General features: G+C 34.5%; 1 long non-coding RNA gene across 1 annotated transcript; it reads left to right on the top strand.

Moving 5' to 3' along the window:
- The first annotated feature begins 13587 nt into the window (after positions 1-13587).
- On the top strand, positions 13588-15043 carry LOC141630224 (uncharacterized). The gene is made up of 3 exons (XR_012537460.1): positions 13588-13987; positions 14097-14310; positions 14617-15043. It is a non-coding gene; the product is annotated as an uncharacterized LOC141630224 (long non-coding RNA).
- The last annotated feature ends 1685 nt before the right edge of the window (positions 15044-16728 follow it).

Here is a 16728-nt window from a genome sequence, read left to right as displayed (position 1 = left end):
TCATGATCTCCCTAGACAATTTACAATAAGCTGTTGCAGGGGATCATGCTTATCATCTGTAATATACTAAACCATCCCAATGCTTTCCTTCTATCTCAATCTCTAGAGATGCTCCAGTCAGCAACAATGCAGTCGTAAACCTCGACAACACCGAAAACCTCGTCTTGACAGACGGACGAGCCACAATATGGGCATTAATACCAGCAATTTCATCTGAAACATCAGAAACCGTTAACATCTCAAATAAAAACATTTCCCTAATCCATCACCCACAAACCAACACATCTAAATCTCAGAACCCCAACACCATAGTCACATCAAAACATCAACATAATCAACCACATTAAGTACAACATCATTACATCAACAAAATAAAATGCAACGGAACACAAAAATAACGGATAATCTAAAGGGTGGTAACATAAGATAGAATTCGAAACATGATCTCCTCCAAAACAAAAATCAGAAACGCGTACAAGTCGTCCATAATCTGATTAGAAAACGCCGAAAACGAAAACAAAGACATTATAAAAACTTATTAGAAATCCTCTTCAAACGACTAATTCATCTGAAACATCAGATGGATGTTTGTGATTCGTAATTTGACGCGATTCTGATCCAGAGACGGTCTGAGGAGAGAATTTTCATGGATCGGAAGAACGAACGGCGCCGTTCAAATAGCAGCAGGCCACCGCGAACCTGACATTCGAGCAGCTTCACACAATACCCAGATAAAAAATCAACTTACCCAATATCAGTCCATCTAATTCGAATTAAACAAAACCCAATTTGAGATTTGAGCTCAATCAGCTAAAAAATCAACTCCGGCGATGTTAGGTGGTGGCTATGTTATGAAGAGGAGTTGATAGGGAAAGACGGTCATTAAGATCTTTCAAATAAATTGAAACTTTTTTTTTGTTTGGGGTTATTGAAAGAGAGTGGAGAGATTTCTTTTTTTCAGTTGGGGGTAGATATATTTGCGTGAAGAGTGCTGTCAGTGTTGTCCGTAATCTTGTTGTCGAGATATTTTTGGTTTATTGTTTAATCTCAGCCACTTATTTCCTTTCATCCAATGACTGAGATTTCAAACTCATAACTCACCGTAAGAACCAAACTCACGAGATCCCGCCTCTCTCTCTCTCTCTCTCTCTCTATATATATATATATATATATATATATATATATATAGGGTTGAGATCCCATGAGAACCTCCTTCCCATGAGAACCATGAGAACCCTTATCTACCGTTGGATGAAGAAGATCAATGGACCAGATTGACGCGCGTCATTCCTCCTTAACATAACGACCAACTTACTAAAATACCCTCCCTTCTAACATAACCCCTTCCCCAACCCATTTCTTCAATCATATTCATCAGATGGAAAAAAAAGTTACGATTTCCAAAAAGAAAAAATTGTAGAGATGGATTATTAATCGTCACAGCAAAGATCATCAAATTAATTGCAAGGAAATCAAGAAATTCAATTATGCAAGAGGTAAATAAAAATACAAACCTTACTCATCTAGAAATTTCCATTTAATTGAAATTTTCTAATCGAATTGTGCAAATTAATTTAAAATCACATGTTTCCAAATATAGTCTAGGTGTTTCACATTTTACAATTCGTATTTTGGATTTGTGAAGACAACTAATTTGAAAAGTACCTGATATGTTTGGTCTTTTACCTCATTTTGTTATTTAATGTACATATGGCTGTTTAATATTTGTATGATTTATATTCACAAGTGGTTGTGACAAATTATTAGGCGTTGTTGTAAGGATTGGTACTGAATAATCTCCTATATGTACTTAAGGTTCATATAAATTCTCATTTGTGACGGTCGATATCCATTACAAGCTATCACAAGCTTGTGACGGGTCAAATAAAACCAACATAGAAAGATAAAGACAAATCTTTTGTGACTCCCTAGGCACTTTAATTTTTGTCTTATCTATTATGTGGGTGATACTTAACCCGTCACAAGAGAGACTTACTATAAGGTTCATAACATAAGCATCATAGGTTCAAAAAACATTTACCATAGGTTCATAATTATTTTTGACGGATTGTATCTTTTGGTGTTTCATGCTCTACGAGACTACTACCCATGACAAGGTTTGCTTGAATAAGTAATTAGTAATGTACGTGCAACTATATTGTATGGTACCTTAAAACTAATTGAACGGGTCTAGGCTTGTTTAATGTCGTATGACTTACTTTCTCGTGTAATTTTGACTAATGACTAAGGGATATTTTTATGATAGGTACTTAGTTATATGCGGTAATACCAAAGGTTCAGAGCATATAAGTCATAAAACACGAATTATAAGCTCTGCATACATGTACCATAGGTTCAGAAAACATGTACCATAGGTTCATTAAACATGTTCCATAGGTTCAGAACACATATGTCATAAGTTCATAACACGTGTACTATAGGTTCATAAGAGGATTTATGTTATAGAGACGTCTTGCTCTTTGCCTTTAAACTCTACTCAATTATCCTTCATACTTAAATGTACAAGATTCAAATTATAAGTTATTACTGAATTGTATGTACTCTTTTGAATCGAGGGTATAATCAAAGTATGAAGGTAGTGCATATATACCTACATTGTCTACACCTACATGTGATATTCTACCCAATAAACTGAGGAGTATTTTCTATTGTACATGAATAACAAGAAGCCGAAACTAGGCTATGTATACAAATATCGAAAACAAAGATGTGGGTATTACAAACAATATGCAACATATTTTTGGCTTTCAGACTAAGAGTTGAATTATGTAGGTTGAGCCGAGCGTTGTGCAATTTGCAACTTCTTCATGCCTGGAGCTTCTTTTGGATGGTTGTACGACATTGTATCAAGGATTCTAAGGCCCACATATGTCATGGAGTTGCTTTGGTTATAAAGGCAAGATCATGAAAAATTCCTATACATGAATAAGGTAGATGAGATTGACAACAAAATTAAGCTTCGCAAACATAGGTTCAAGATACACGTACCATAAGTTCATAACATACATACCATGAGGACAGAATAATATTTAAACTACGTACAAAATTATGTTTGTAAGTTGCGTAGCTTAACATATATTGGACAAATTGATTAGGTATTAGGTCGATCTGCATTTGTTGTACCTTAATATTTCACCCTCTCGAGTTAGACTATCACTACCCTTAATTCATGAGAAAACAGTCTCGTTTAATCACTCTCCTTGGTGAACAACCCGATCAACGTAAGACAATTGAAACTTGAATATAAATTTTAAAATCAAGATCAAAACAACATTCAAAAACTAACATAAGTATTTTACATATTAATCAATAAATTGAAAAAGAGATAACATGTTAAATCATTAAAAGTAACAATGATACTAAAAATCAACAAATAGGGGCGACAAAATGCACATGCAAGTGCTAGAAAATGTACATAAAAGCGATATGGTTTCAAGTATTGACATAGAAACTGAAAAATTGCCAACAACAAATACTCTGACACCTTGTTCTTCAACTAAGTTTCTAAGATAAACAACTCAAAAAGTTATGCCTATAGATCAACAAATGATGATAACTATAAAACTAGATCATAATTGAAAAAAATTAATAAAGACGATTAGAAATCACAAAAACCTATGAAATCATGAAAAAAAATTGAGAACGAAAATTATTAAATCACATGGCAGATCTAATTACATTAAGAAAAGAAGGATATAAACATGGTAAATTTACAAAACCAGCAGAAAATCATATGAGAAACATAGAAATTAAATATAAAATTAGTAAAAGTTTGAGGAGAAAACAAAGAATCGCAAATAAAAAAGAAATCAACAATAAATTGATTGATTCGTACCTTAATGATAAAAAGGGAGAGAAACCGAAAAGGTAATTCATAAAATGATAGTGCAAACATGGAAATTAAGTGATTTGTAGAAATCTGAGAAGATGAATAGAAAAGAAAGGGGGAAGAGCTAAAAGCAGTAAAAAGAGAAATATGGCCATTACATAAAACAATGACGCGCGTCGGATATGGGACGTTAGATTATTTGATTTAACGGTGGATAGTAGTTCTCATGGTTCTCATGGGAAGAGGGTTCTCATAGGATCCTAAATCTATATATATATATAGTGTTAGGATCATGTAAGTTCTCTTCTTACATGTGAGTCCATAAGTCTTCCTTAAAGCCTTTGGATGAGGAAGGTGGAGGGTTGAGATTGAAAGCAAAAAGGAGGGGATTAAAGCTCAATAAACCCACTCTCTCACTACCCACACTAATTAATCTTAATTAACCACTAATTCAATATATATACATTTTTCTCCCACCTAATTATCTCTCATCCACACAATTTACTTCACACACTTTCTCACTAAAATCCTCTTTCTCTCTCTCTCTCTCAAACTACCCAAAATTCAAAACCCAAAGAAAAATAAAAAAATTACCCTCCTCTTCACCCAACTCCGGCCACCACCTACCCCACGACCACCACCATCCATCCCCACACCTCCGCCTGCTACCACCGACCACAACTACCTCCCTCAACCGACCACCAACCGCCCACCCCACTCCTCTCTCTCCTCCACCCTTGCCACACCGACCACCAGTCGTCCACCCACCACCTCCCCTGCCTTTTTTTTTCAGATCTGAGCCACTTACCCACAACACCGCCACCTCTGCCACCACCGCACCACGACCCACCACGCACCATCATCTATCTCCTTCCACCTACACCACCCATTACCCACCTACACCATCCACAACTACCACCTACACCATCCACACCTACACCTCCCTCAACCCGTCCACCACGCCCCACCAGAACCCGCTCTCGCCATCCACCGCACCACCTCTTCTCTTGCCTCAGATTGTTTTCATTGTTATTTTATCGTTTTCTCTCCTCAAATGTTGTTACTTTATAATTTTTTTTTGATATTTTTGGTGTTTAATGTGGGGGGTGATGTCGGTTGCCATCCACCGCATCACCACCTCGCGTTTCCTTTTTTTTTGTTTTCCTTCTGATTTTCGATTTTTTTTTTTTTTTATTTGTGGTTTTTTTTTTTACAAATTTTAGATCTACATAAATAAATAGTAGATTTTTGATTTCTTAAGTATAATTTGTTGTTCTCGTTTTCTTTTAATGTCATTTAAGATCTTGTTTTTTTTTTTTTTTTTTTTTTATTTGTTCTCGTTTTTTTTTCTCGGATCTTATTTGTATTTTTTTGGGTGTTTAGTGGTGGGGGTGACCTCGGAATGAGGGATCTGGTTTTTTTTTTTTTTTTTCCGAATCCGAAGGTTAATGGTTGTTGTGGGGGTGGTGTTGGTGGCTCGGGTTTTCGTATTTGATTGGTTGTGTTTTTTTCATTATTTTTTAAATTTTAGATTACACTTTTCTCCATTAAAATTACACTTTTTTCTGTTAAAATTACACTTTTTTCCATTAAAATTACACTTTTTTCTGTTAAAATTATACTTTTTTCTGCTAGAATAACACTTTTTTCGACTAAAATTACACTTTTTCTGCTAAAATTACACTTTTTATTGTTGTTAGAATTACACCTTTTTCTGTTAAAATCACACTTTCCTCCATTAAAATTACACTTTTTTCTGTTAAAATTATATTTTTTTTGCTAGAATAACACTTTTTTCGGCTAAAATTACACTTTTTGTTGTTAGAATTACACTTTTTTCTGTTAAAATTGCACTTTTTTTTGCTAGAATAACACTTTTTTCGGCTAAAATTACACTTTTTGTTGTTAGAATTACACTTTTTTCTGTTAAAATTATACTTTTTTTTTGCTAGAATAATACTTTTTTCGGCTAAAATTACACTTTTTGTTGTTAGAATTACACTATTTTCTGTTAGAATTACACTTAGCTTTATTGGACTAATGTTACACTCTCAATGGACTTGGTCATATTCTCATATTCTCATTGGACTAATGTTACATTCTCAATGGACTAAAATTACATTCTCAGTGGACTGAAATTATACTTTTCTGGACTAAAATTACACTTTTCTGGACTAAAATTACATTCTCCTTGACTAAAAATAACAATCTCATTGGACTGAAATGACACTTACCTGGACTAAAATAACACTTTTTGTCATTAAAATAACACTCGTAAAATGCTAAATTACAATAACTTGTGATAAAATTACAAAAATTCAAAATATTATTCGTTAAAATCACTCGGAAAAGATTGAAGTTAAACTTGTAAAACGCTAAATTCTCGAAAATATTCCTTAAAATTACACTTTTTGCTGTTAGAATTACACTCGTAAAATCCTAAAATGTCGAAAACTTGTCTCGAAAACAAAAATGAAAAAACCGAACCAGGAAAAATGTTAACAAAATTTTCACAAACTTTGAAGTATAAGACAAAAGGTGGTGTTAATTGTGTATGATAATGAATTAGTGAAAGTATTACTAAAACTAGAGAGAGAAGTAAATTAATTAGTGTTAAGTGTGTTTCTTGCTTTCAATCTCAACCTTCCACCATTCATGATCCAAGGGTTGTGGGAGGGACTTATTGACTCAAAATATATAAGGGACTTAGGAGAACTTTGCTTTCTCTCTCTCTCTCTCTCTATCTCTCTCTCTCTCTCTCTCTCTATATATATATATATATATATATATATATATATATATATATATATATATATATATATATATATATATATATAGGGGTGGGGTCAGGTGCGAACTAAAGTACGGTGCGAACCGCATTTAACTAACCAATTAAGGGCACTCTCAATTACGCTTCTTATTTATCTACCTAACTGAAACAATTTTACACCCTTCCACCACAAACCCACCTCAAACACTCAACTGCTATCATCTCTCACACTTCCATCGTCGGCCGCCACCTCCCTTTGTCACCCGCGACTTCCATCGCTGCCCGCCGCTTCCACCGCTGCTTTACCACCGTTCCCAAGAACGGATTTGATCTATTATAGAAAAAGGTTAGTTTCAATTCTTATTTTAATCTTTGAAAATTTGTTTAGTATTTTGAATCTATTCAATGGTAAATATTTAAGTAGTTTTATTAGAAAACATAAGATTATAATCAAAAAATTTGATCTTTAGGTATGAATTCTAATTGAAAATTAGGGTTTATAAAAATTGGTCATTAAAATTTGTATACTTATAGTATCCGTTTGTATAGTATCTTGGGATGAAATTGAGCTTCTTTGAACGGTAATTCCCAACCACATAATTTCGAGTTAAGCGTAGTCTTGCTTTTGCAGACAATGTCCAATTTCATGTCTAAGGTTATGGGTAATATTGACATTGATCCATTACAAATTTACAACTCGTATTGACGATTGGCACAACTTCTGCAATCTGCAATTGAAATTCTTGCCTTCTGTCTCGGTAACGTGGTGACACATTCCTTATCCCAGCACTATACTACTCTAGTTAGGTACATCATTTTCTAGTTATAACGGATTTTCCGAGGAGTAGATTATGAGACTGTTCAAAACAAATGAAAATTTAACAGAATGTCCATATTTAATTTTGAATCAGTGGTTTCAACCATGGAAAATAACCCCAAGCTTTGAACCGTTTATTTTGATTCGAGTTAATGATAGATTATCGTCAAAGACGAACACGAAATCGGAATAAGTGTTAGTTTATGATCAGAATTGGGTATTCATTGTAGATGCAAAAGTTAGTCAATTAGTCTCTTGTGAGGCGATTTTACTCTAATATTGTGTAAAGTCCTAGTTATCAAAAGGTTCTGTTTTTACGATATTCTTGTGAAGGGTGGCGATACAAAAGGATGCGTGCAGTACTAAAGATTGCAATTTTTGTTAGCAACAAGCCACCAATGCTTGTAAAATATGACTTGGGCTAACAATGGAGAAATGAGATTACCCTCTGGAGCGCTTTAAATACTTCTATTATAGATTATTGGGGGTATAAGGACGTGACGGAATAAATGGCTGTGCTCAGCTTGTGACTAGTGAGGCTAGAATACTAGATTGGATATTGAGATGCATCTGAATGTATAAAAGAGCAATGGGGTGTTATGCAACATTGGGTAATTGAATGTTGATTACAGTTAAATGGACATGATGCACTTCCTACTATAATTGAAAATTCGTATGTGTGCCATTGTTTTAATCATCTCTTCCTGTTACTTGCAGTCGAACAACCGATCAACCACCATGTCTTGTTTTCGCCAAGGTTAGCACTTCATTCTGTTCCATTATTTGTCTTAGTTTTCGTACTTTCTTTGATCTGATCCTTTTTGTCAACATTTACTTTCTTCTCATTATTGGCAAATTAACTATATATCGCTAGATTGTTTCGAGTTATCCCAAATGAAATTTGCGTTGATAATTTTGTCAACCGGCTGTTATCTCATAATATAAGAAGCAGATGCAATTTAGTGAGTGATTTTGCTTAATTTGTCATGTTCTCAAGCCAAAGAGTATCCAGTTCAATTTTGGTTCTATGTAACACAAATCATGATTGTATTACTTATCTCAGGCTTTTATTATATAGTATGATTCATTTTCCGATAAGTGAATCACGAACCTTGGTTTTATCGTTCTATATTTTATCGTTCTTTCCTACCTCTTGTCGAGTTATTTTTATAAGCACTTAATTAGTGAATTTTGGTTGTACTAATTTTTCCCTTTATGTTTTACTGCAACTAATGTATGGAACATAGAAAGAAAGCTTGGAGTGAGGCCTTGTGTTTTTTTGTATATAATTTAGATGGATTTTAGCACATATGCTATAATTTTTGTATTGTTGTTTTATCATAGATTATTTATTTTTGCTTGGATTTTGGATTGGAATATGTATTTGGCTCTACAAAATTGTGTAGATGTGTATAATATTGGTAGCACTGATTATGAGAGGTCATCTCCAGTGAAAGTTCGTACATTATATATGATGGTGCCTATACGATGGAAACATTGATTTTATTATACATGATGGAAAATTCTATAGATGTTTATTATATAGAAAGATTGTCATTCTTGTGATATATATTTAGCAACTTAAAGTACCCTATCTAGCTAGCTAAATGTATGTATCTAACAACTTAATGAAGTGTATCTGGATAGCTAGAGGTATGTATCTAGCAACTTAATGAAGTGTATCTGGATAGCTAGAGGTATGTATCTAGCAACTTAATGAAGTGTATCTAGCTAGTTAGAGGTTTGTATGTAGCAACTTAAAAAATATATGGTATGTATTTAAAAATTTAAAGGAGTTTGTGTATCTAGCTAGCTAGAGGTATGTATCTAGCAAGTTAAACGGGTGTATCCAGCATGCTAATGGTTTGTATCTAGCAACTCAAAGGAGTGTATCTAGCTAGCTAGAGGTATGTATCTAGCAAGTTAAACGGGTGTATCCAGCATGCTAATGGTTTGTATCTAGCAACTCAAATGAGTGTATCTCGCTAGCTATAGGTATGTATTTAACAACTTAAAGGAGTGTATCTAGCTAGCTAGAGGTATGTATCTAAAACCTTAAAGGAGTGTATATAGCATGTTAATGGTTTGTATCTATCAACTTAATGGGATCAAATTCTTATTGGATACGGGTTTTGTGTTGTTTAGAGCGGTTTCATGCTTATTACGGTCTTGAAAACACTTACTCGTTCTAAGCAGATATGTTAGCTTGGTTCTTAATTTCTAGACTTATTGAGATAAAATTGACATTTGTATGTGAATAGCAACAAAAATGTTTGCCTCTGCCATTTATATTGTAGGAGTATCCATATAACGTCAAGTGGAAATGCAAGCTGATCTATATGATTATATGCATCTAACTCATTGAACATTAAGCATGAAAACAGATTGCTAGCAACTCCATGCTTTCGCGAAATTATTGCTATGTCCGCAACATCTGCATTCAACAATCAGATACACAAATCGACACTCCTGATACACATCTCGATTTGTGTATCTGAGTGATACATATGTGTATCTGAAATGGTGTTGTATGTATTCGCATTCTGTCACTCAATCATGAACCAACCGGACACAACCAGCCAACCACCAACGCCCTTACAACCACCACATTGCCGATGCAAAGTTGGTGGTGGCGAGTACTCTAGCTCCAATCATCGATTGCTGGTCATACATCCGACCACCCTATACAATAATCACCCCTAGCAACCCGACGCATCGGAAACCACAAAAAATCTGGCCACCTAGATTTACGCCGACAACACCGCCGGCATCCACAGACGGCGCCGGGAATATCATTAATTATCAATCCCTTTAAATTGCACCACCATCCCCACCTATCCTAGAACGACGTCACTCGTATTTCCTTCTCCGGTGTCGACGATTTTCTCCTTCATTTGTCATTCACTTCCTCCACTATCGTCGATAACCAACCAGATCAATAAAAAATGAAACAAAATTAGAAAGAAAATAAGCCAACGAAGTTGTCAAGATGATGCCATCCTCGTCGAAAGTACGACATGACCCTCTATCGACTCTACAATCCTCGCCGACGAGCCACTATAGACCATTAATTAGAGTAGGAAAGATGATATGGGGGAATTTAGGTTGGCGCTATAGCTGGTGGTCGTTACTCCGGCGTCGTTGAGTCGGTCGTTTCCGGTGGCGTCAGCGGTGGTCCATAGTGGAGTAGTTGGTGCCAGTGTAATAAGTGATAACCTGTTAGTGGTATAGTTTGGGAGGAGAGAGATGCCATATAATAAGAGTTAATATTAGCGTTTAATATTAAATTGATCTGATGGATGAGAGGTAGTTAGATAGCGATTTCGCACCGAACTTTCGGTTCGCAGACAGATCCTATTTATTATATATATATATATATATATATATATATATATATATATATATATATATATATATATATATATATATATATATATAGTATTAGGTTCAAGAAAGTCCATGTCTTACATGTGAGTCCATAAGTTCCCTTTAGAGCCATTGGATGAGGAAGATGGAGGGTTGAGATTGGAAGCAAAAAAGTAGGATTAATGTCTAATAAAACACTCCCCCTCTCTACTTTACTAATCCACACTAATCAAATATTAATCCACTATATAACCTTTATTTTTCCACCAACTTCTCTCTCATTCACACAATTCACTTCTCTACTCCCTCTCTAAAACCCAAATTAATTCAAAACCCAAATAATACTCTCATCCTAACAAACCCAAATAATTCAAAATCTAAAAAATAAAAAAAATTCCCTCCATATTACTCTCCCACCCACCTCCACCGGCCCCACTACCGACCACCACCCTCACCCTCCATCCCAACACGGCCTACCCACACCCGACAGCCACCACCGCTTCACGCCACACCCACCCCACATCGCCGCACACCCTACCCACCACACCCGACAGCCACCACCGCCTCACGCCATACCACCACAGTCCACACACCCTACCCACCACACCCCGACAACCCAGCCTCTCCTATCCACTTCAACCACCACCAGATTTACTCTCCTCTCCGTCTCACACACCACTACCCGCATCACCACCAACATAAACCCACCAGGACACTGCCGACCACCCAACTACCACCACCACCCGATCTACTCTCCACTGTCGTTGCCTCCCTCCCTCACGCCCTACTTCCGCCTCACAACCAACCCGATCTTTTTTTTTCTTCTTTCTTCAATCTCACGTGAATGTGGGTTGTTTTGTTTTTTTTTTCTTTTTTTTTCTTCTTTCTTCAATCTCACGCCCCATTTGTTTTTTTTTTCTTGTGACTTTTTCTTTGTTTTTTTCCTTTTCAGATCTACTTTTTAGAGGTGGGGTTCTTTTCTTTGCTTTTGTGTTTGTTTATGGGTGTGGACGTGTGGTTACGTTTTCTCTGTTTTTTTTTTGAAATTTCTTATCTATTTTTGTAAAATAGGATGGTGGTGGTTATTGTTGTAAAATATGATCCTAATATCATTTTTTTTAAAAACGAGATGAGGGAGGAGGAATTATATCATTTCTTTGGTATATCTTCAACAAATGAAGATAAATACTAAAATCTGAGTATATTGGTGTTAAAATTAACATTTTCTGTTAAAATTACAATTTTCTCCATTAAAATTACACTTCTTGTTGTTAGAATTACACTTTTTTCTGCTAGAATAACACTTTTTTAGGCTAAAATTACACTTTTTGTTGTTAGAATTACACTTTTTTCTGATAAAATTATACTTTTTTCTGCTAGAATAACACTTCTTCCGGCTAAAATTACACTTTTTGTTGTTAGAATTACACTTTTTTCTGTTAGAATTACACTTTTTTTTGTTAAATTACACTCTTCTTCATTAAAATTACACTTTTTTCTGTTAAAATTATACTTTTTTCTGCTAGAATAACACTTTTTTCGGTTAAAATTACACTTTTTTGTTGTTAGAATTACACTTTTTTCTGTTAGAATAACACTTTTTTCTGTTAAAATTACACTTTCCTTCATTAAAATTACACTTTTTTCTGTTAAAATTATACTTTTTGTTGCTAGAATAACACTTTTTTCGGCTAAAATTACACTTTTTGTTGTTATAATTACACTTTTTTCTGTTAGAATTACACTTTTTTCTGTTAAAATTACACTTTTCTTCATTAAAATTACACTTTTTTCTGTTAAAATTATACTTTTTTCTGCTAGAATAACACTTTTTCTGCTAAAATTACACTTTTTGTTTTTGTTAGAATTACACTTTTTTCTGTTAAAATTACACTTTTCTCCGCTAAAATTACACTTTTTCTGCTAGAATTACACTTACTACTATTGGACTAATGTTACACTCTCCATGGACTTGGTTATATTCTCATTGGACTAATGTTACACTCTCAATGGACTAAAATTACATTCTCAGTGGACTGAAATTATACTTTTCTGGACTAAAATTACACTTTTCTGGACTAAAATTACATTCTCCTTGACTAAAAATAACAATCTCATTGATTTGAAATTACACTTATCCGGACTAAAATAACACTTTTTGTCATTAAAATAACACTCGTAAAATGCTAAATTACAATAACTTGTGATAAAATTACAAAAATTCAAAATATTATTCGTTAAAATCACTCGGAAAAGATTGAAGTAAAACTTGTAAAACGCTAAATTCTTGAAAATATTCCTTAAAATTACACTTTTTGCAGTTAGAATTACACTCGTAAAATCCTAAAATGTCGAAAACTTGTCTCGAAAAAAAAAACGAAAAAAACCGAAACAGGAAAAATGTTAACAAAATTTTCATAAACTTTGAAGTATAAGACAAAATATGGTGTTAATTGTGTATGATAATGAATTAGTGAATGTATTATTAAAACTAGAGAGAGAAGTGAATTAATTAGTGTTAAGTGTGTTTTTTTGCTTTCAATCTCAACCTTCCACCATGCATGATCCAAGGGTTGTGGGAGGACTTATGACTCAAAAGATATAAGGAACTTTATTTGAAACTTGACACTATATATATATATATATATATATATATATATATATATATATATATATATATATATATATATATATATATATAGGTGGGATCCGGTGAGAACGAACATTCGGTGAGAACGGTGAGAACGACCTTATTAATAGTGAAACTAAAAGAATTCACGGCCCACCCTTTATCTCACAGGTCAAAATAACCCAAAACATGAATAGCCCAAACAAAATTCCCCGTCAGTACATCACTCCTCCCCCCTAACATCAAACGCCACACCGATACTCACCGACAAGCCACCAGGCCCACGACGATTAACGCCGACGACATCACCAATAACACCTAATACCGCCGGCAACACCACCTGCCTCACCAAAAACCGCCAATAATGGTAAATCGAAAGCAGCAACATCTCCGGCCTCTGCTTTCTCCGTCACCATTATCAACTTCGTTACCACAGCCAACAACGCCTGAGAATCATCCAGATGCTGCCGCAAATCCGATGACACCATCAATTATCTCCGACCCGTCATTAGGATAAACAATTCGACGAAATTTTCTTCCTAATCATACACTAAGGTTTCTGTTCACTGATGCTTTATTTTCATATTATCATTTAAGTTTATTGCTGCAGATATGATACATTATCTGTTTATTATTGTGATTGATGTAAACAATGATTTTGTAGGTATGCAGGATACTATGCATGGAGAGGCGTAGTTGATTATTCAGAAAATGTGGATTTAGAGACAACAATCAAAGGAATGAGAAGGGTGTATCCAGATATGGGGAAATGCTTATACTTTGATCTCGGTCCAAGAACTCATTGTGTCCTGTATGAGCTTCTCAATAAAAGGATCAACTGGATTTGGTACATCAATCAACCTGAGCCACAAACCAAGGTAAATACGAGGATGAACTACTATATGTAATCTGACCATTTGTAAAAACAATTCAATGGCTAAAGCTACCTCAGACAAGTATAAACATGGCTATGCGACACTTGAATGGGCCATGTATGTGTGTGGAGAGTATGTCAAGGCACTGTTTGATGATTTAAATTCGAAGTTGACATACATATACCAAGCCTAACTTGAAAATAGTCGATCTTTAGTTGCCGTCTAAATGATGTGGAAGTTGGACCCCTTACCTCTTTTTTAACGATGAGATACTAACATTGATAATGATAATGACTGATTGTGATGCAGGTACAACAACGCTGGCAAAAGAAGCGAAAAAGAAAGCTAAAGGCATTTTTGATCTGATAGCAATGGTAGAGATTACAGAAGTGCCAAGTATCAATCACATTCAAGAACAGCTTGCAGGGGAAATTGGTCTGCCTTTAATTGATTGTCCCACTACAATACAAAATGCAGAAAAATTGTACAATAGACTGAAGCAAGTCAAAGCTAAAGGCAGCACAGATGAAATATTTACAGTGTGAAATATTTACACTTTATTGGAAATTAGGCTTTAGAATTTAGGAAAAGTGTATCTAGAATGGGAAAAAGTGTGTATACATTGTTATAAAGTGTATCTAGAATTTATCTAAAAAAAATGTATCTAGAGAGTCAAAAGATGTATCCATATTGTTAAGAGTGTGTATAAAATTCTGTTTAAAAGTGAACTTACGATAGTCAAAAGTGTATCTGAGATTTGGAAACAAAAAAACAAAAATGTATCTTAATTATTAAAAAGTGTATATAGAATTCTGGTAAAAAAAATGTACCTACGATAGTCAAAAGTGTATCTGTGATTTAGAAACAAAAAAAAAAAAATTAAGTATCTACATTATTAAAAAGTGTATATAGAATTCTGGTAAAAAGTGTACCTACGATAGTCAAAAGTGTGTCTGAGATTTGGTAAAAAAAAAAAAAGTGTATCTACATTATTAAAAAGTGTATCTACATTGTAGATACATTTTTTTTCTTCCCAGGTTCATTTTTCTTCCAAGTATAATACGAAAAATACGGACTACCTAGATATACAAAATACGATTCTAGATACACAAATATGTGATCTAGATACGATTATACAACAATACGGATACGTAAAAATCAACCCCAAATTACAAAAATCAAAACCAAATAACAATCCCTAAATTACAAACCCTAATTTCCCAAATCAATTCACCAAAAAAATTACATAGATACGCAAAATATTATTCTAAATACAAATACGTGATCTAGATACAAAAAAGACAGTCCTAAATTAAAAATTCTAAAATTCAATAAAACAAATTATTTAAAACCAACCACTGCTAAGTGTAATATTCTTCCCACTGCTTCCGTTTATCACTTTCCCACAAAATTTCCCAAATCAAACGGAAATTCAATCGCACCTCAGTTAATCAAAATCAATCGAATTTGGATCATCAATTCCCTTTAATTATCTGTTATCTCTACTGTTCTTGATCGAAATTCGAATTTTCAGTTTCTCGAACAATTAGTCGATAAAACTGCAAAAACTATATCAATTGTTGGAGCTAAACTCACCGTTCTCACTATCGTCAACCGACTTGACGACCTTAAGCGGCGTCAGTCACGTCATATTCGAAGGAAACTGGTGAGGTTATTAGATATTGATTGGTGTACGACAGAGAAGAGGTCATCGCCCAACTAAGGATGGTGAAGTAGTTCCTGATTGTACTCACTGTCGCACCACCGTCGCTCCACCGCAACTTCTTCAACCTTGTCGACATCTCCCTCCTTAACTCTTCCGTTAAACGTCAAATCGATTTTCAGGTATACACTACTCGCAATCGCCGTCGTTCTGCATTTCTCGATGATGTCGAATTCTAGTATTCTCTTCACTTATGATAGATTCATAAATGTCGATCTTAATGATTTCTGTTGATCGAATTTAACATCGAATTGTGTGTCTGAGTTTTATATTGTTTTCGAAGGATCCAAAAATTCCAGCCGTTTATGATGATTGGTGATGTCGTCGGTGTTTTCTGTGGTGGATGGTGATTTAGCCGGCGTCGGTTATGGTGGTTTCCGGCGATGGTTGGCTGTTGTCGTGGAAGGTGGTTTTGCTGAATTGTAGAGGAATATGTTTGTCGTGGTGTTACTAAATTGGCATTAAGTTTGATGGATTTGTTTTATTAATTTAATCTAAGGGTGGATATTCGTTCTCACCGTTCTCACCGGATCCTATATATATATATATATATATATATATAGAGAGAGAGAGCAAAGTTCTCCTAAGTCCCTTTTTTTTTTTGAGTTTATAAGTCCCTCCCACAACCCTTGGATCATGCATGGTGGAAGGTTGAGATTGAAAGCAAAAAACACACTTAACACTAATTAATTCACTTC

The sequence above is a fragment of the Silene latifolia genome, chromosome 2 (assembly GCF_048544455.1).
Source record: "Silene latifolia isolate original U9 population chromosome 2, ASM4854445v1, whole genome shotgun sequence".
NCBI lineage: Eukaryota > Viridiplantae > Streptophyta > Magnoliopsida > Caryophyllales > Caryophyllaceae > Silene > Silene latifolia.
The sequence above is the reverse complement of the archived record's forward strand: the minus strand, read 5'-3'. Positions and strand labels throughout refer to the sequence as shown.